Raw genomic sequence first — 4703 nt, 5'->3', positions numbered from 1 at the left:
AAAGTTACAAAATATTAATGCCTATCCAATCACGAGTCCAACCATATAAATTTCACCAAATCTCGACATCAACTCGACCCTCAAATCTTCAATTGAAGTCTTTGAAGATTTCTACTATTTTCAACCCAATCTTTACCCATTTGAACTCAAAACTCTTTCCATAAACCTTATTGATACGTATAAATAATACTCTTACACCCAAGAATCATACTCTTAATCACCCATCATTACCCAAACTCGAAATTGAAGATTAGGGGTTAGAACCTTACCTCTTTGATGAAGAACTTGAGGGATTTCTTGTTGGATTTCAAGGCTTGGACAAGAATTTGATGAACAATACACTTCATCTTCTTCCTCTCTCGAGAACACTCTCACTTCTCTCTAAAATCATCAGATAATTGGCCCAAAATAAGCCCCAAAGCCTATTTATCAAAATGGGCTCGGGTTATGAAAATAGAAAAATTAACGAGTTATGAAAATAGAAAAATTAACCCTCCGAAAGAAGGTCTGCGGTCGCATAATGGACCGCAGAATGGGTATGTGGGCCGAAAAAGTGATCGCAAAATCGGTGCCTAGAACTGGGCCCTTCTGGTCCATTCTGCGACCAGTTTGCGGTCGCAGAAGCAGTTTTGCGATCGCATAATTGGTCGCAGAATTGCATTTTTCCAGCCTTTGGTAATTTGGTCATAACTTCTTGTAGGAATGTCCAAATGACAAACGGTTTGAAGCATTAGAAACTAGACTCAAAGATCTTTCATTTTATAGGTAATACACCATATAAAACTTTGTGTCCTGATAGTTATATTCATTTGAAGTTAGGTCTTGTGTGCACTCACTTGAAACTTTAGTCTTATGAAATTTCTAACTTCTACATTCGATACCGAAACCTATCGAATCAAGTCCGATTGACCTCAAATTTTGCACACAAGTCATAAATGACATAATGAAGCTATTCCAATTTCCAGAATCGGATTCCGACCTCGTTATCAAAAAGTCAACCCCCGGTCAAACTTCTCAAAAATTCAACTTTCGGCATTTCAAACCTAATTCCACTACAGACCTCCAAATAATTTTTCGAACACGCTCCTAAGTCCAAAATAACCATACTGAGCTATTGGAATCATCAAAACTCCATTTCGGGGTTGTTTACACATAAGTCGACATCCGGTCACTATTTTAACTTAAGTTTTCAATTATGAGACTAAGTGTCTCATTTCACTCCGAAATCCTTTCGGACCCGAACCAACTAACCCGATAAGTTATAAATCAACTGTAAGGCATAAATTGAGCAGTAAATGGGGGAACGGGGTTATAATACTCAAAATGACCGGCCGGGTCGTTACATTCTCCCTCACTTAAACATATGTTCGTCCTCGAACGTGCCATTTGTTGTTTCCAATCCGCAACATCACTGTTCCATCTTACCACGCACGTACCCGGGGTGATCCCACGCCACCCTATTCCGTGTAAATTGTATAGGCCTGACAACATGACATAATTAAAAATCATTACTTCAACCTTAGCCCATAAACCTTGGAATTCAATTTCCAATATTCAAAATTTCTTTTCAAGACTTGAATCTCACATCAACACGCTGTATGATTCTGAAAAAGCTGTATTGAGCCATAACCATAACCCCAGATATAATCACTTAACATACTACACAACTAGCATGCTCGCAGTACCATTTTCTATCACATTAACTACTCCATAGTAACCCGGTAATAGTATTAAACCCCATATCAAACAAAACCTCGTTCTAAAACTTTTGCACACTGCTGATAATGAAAGGAACACGTAGAAATATCAAGACCCCTTATTAGATCAACAAGTAATGGAGCTCTCTCGCCCTAACCAGAACCATAATCACTTTCTAAGCCGAATTTTAATATTATATTCTCAAATATACCATTTCAAACCTGATAGTACTCATTCTAGGTCCAATGACCTTATATTATTAAACACAACTACCCCACAGACACGACGCATCCATATAGCTCCAGCCACCACTGCACAATCCGTGTACCCAAATATGGGAGATGTCTCAAGGAAGAGAACCATATTGCAAGTTCAACAAGCACCACCACAGCCACAATGTTACAACCAACTCCTCAAATTTCATGACGAGGATAACCGTAGGCGCATGTGCACAATTGTAGAGGAAGAAAATTGACGAATAAGATAAATTATCATAGAAATAAAATTCCCACACACGGCACGGATGACTACGTGCCAATAATATGAATCGCCCCGCATGGTCACAGGCCTCTAGTCCCAGCATATCATACAGGAGCAATTAAACAAGTACACGTGTATATTATAATGAAATAAGATTCTCATGCTCCTGGACTGGTATAAATGCCATAGTGTAAGCATGTGCAAAGTTCGCTATGACACTTCAAATCGGCAATTTAATGCATAAATAGTAACTACCCCGTTTATTCAGAGAATTAGCCTCTTTGTAACCACAAGTGTAGCCCTGATAGTTATCAACAAAGGTAAGAACATGAGAAACGTTATAACTTTATGCTTAACAGTCACCTCTAGGCAAATCATAGCCTAAGCATTCTTTCGAGTATAAATACCTTCCCCAATGCCCACACATTGGCTCAAACCTCATATATATGCACACTTATAGCGCATAGCTATCACAATTAATTAACGCAACTAGTGCATCCACCGAGTTAAAATAAAATACTCACCTCAAATAGGCCACAACCCGAAACAATATACTTCTGAGAACTCTCAGTCTCCAAATTCATCGAACACATGAATCACCGTAATTGATCCCAACTCCAACACTAAAATGACTAACACATCTTCCATTCACGATAATCCCATGAGGAATACTTTCATAACTCTTCCGTGCCACATAGCAATAATTTGAATATCAACAGTCTATCGACCAGGTGAGTACTGCAATACCGATGAACATTCGTAAGTCAAAACACAACGCACCTTCTGAAATGCGCACCCTTCTCAGGAATTACCAAGCAGTTATAACACTCATCAAAATATCTGAAACTGACCATGTTGTACAACATTTGTTATCTTTTCTTCAGGACTTAGCTGTCACCCTGTACATATAAATCCTAATCCCGCACAACACACCACATCTATTATGCCATCATGTTAAAAGCACAAGAATCCTATTATCAACTTTTAGTCACCAACAATTTACATACAATATTAGTTTGAAACCGTTCTCTTGCTTCTTTCCTGGAGGAAATCACAATACACAACACGTTTTCCACACCGGTAGAAAAGTATCTGATTCAAACCATGGTAGAAACCATCATGAACACTTTGAAATCCATATGCACATAACCAAGCTATTAGAACTAAATTCCTCTAACTCGACCAAACCACGTAGGTCACCAAAACCCAAGAATATTGCCACCAAAACATCTATAAAGTCTTACCACGTCGTAATTATCCAAATGATCGATCCTACCATTACCATACCGGTCTAGCCTACTACCCAGTTGTCCTATTACTCTGAGTCCCTTCCGAATTTGCCTTCCGATTGATACTTCTTCTTGCTAAAACACCACGATATTTAACCATAACTCACCCCACAAACCTTAGCATAGAACCACAATGCCCTACGGTCCATAAGTAACTTTATTCTTCTTAAGCACCTCAATAAATACCACAACTATAACACTCACTCTGAAAGACCTTATGTAAATTTAAAATTACCCCCCTTTCCTTTCTTATACTGAAATGTAGAATCCATCGTCATACAGAATTACCGCAAGTCCCGACACCATCCAATGTAAATAACCGATTCTAGCGATATACGAATCTAAAAAAATTTCAATTACCACTTATACATTTTTGAATCCATTAGCACCTTCTCGAGAGTCACCCATTTTGCTCAAATCTGAAAATTACGCCGCCCAAACTTGCTGAAAGACACGTGCCTCATTAGCACAACAACACTCAAAGATGTAACTCTACTTTAATACCACCTATCGAATTCATACGAACCTAGAGCTAGCTGGTTCTCCCTGAAATGCATTGAGGAACAACAGTTGACTGGACATCTAGGGGTAAAGCTCTGTGCGCACTACATCATTCACAAATAACAACTCACTTATCCTACGATTTTCATATACTCATAAGTGCAATATAACCCGTATCTAGGAATTGCCTTATTCGAGTCATCCTCAATCTCAACTTCTACAAGTCATAACTAACCCACTAGTATGCCACAGCCCAAAACTAAACCATTACATATAACCATGAAATTGAATTATCAATAGCAGGCTCCTCCACTTGGCTCAAAGCCATAGATTAAAACATTCCATAACTCACAATACCAATATTCTATTACTGCCATAATGCCACAGTCATTTCAACGAAACTTCTTTTCAAACCCATGCAACGCCAATCATAAAAATACCCCAAATCATCCGCTAAGCTCACAATCATTCTCTTGATACTCAAATCAACTTTCTCATCCAGATTCAAATTCAAATCTCCACACATACGCCCTACTGGCAGAAAAGAAACTCTCCACTCACATATAAGGAACATACTTACGTAGATTACTCTCCAGGAGATAACCCACCTCCTTAGCCTCAAATTGGCATCTTGTTATATCTTTTCGCAGTCACAATTACTATGCAATCACTTAGTATATCTGAATTTGTCCCAAAATTTAACAGTGTAAAAGATCCTTCAAAATATTCATAGTC

The sequence above is a fragment of the Nicotiana tomentosiformis genome, chromosome 5, assembly GCF_000390325.3.
Source record: "Nicotiana tomentosiformis chromosome 5, ASM39032v3, whole genome shotgun sequence".
Lineage (NCBI taxonomy): Eukaryota > Viridiplantae > Streptophyta > Magnoliopsida > Solanales > Solanaceae > Nicotiana > Nicotiana tomentosiformis.
The sequence above is the reverse complement of the archived record's forward strand: the minus strand, read 5'-3'. Positions refer to the sequence as shown.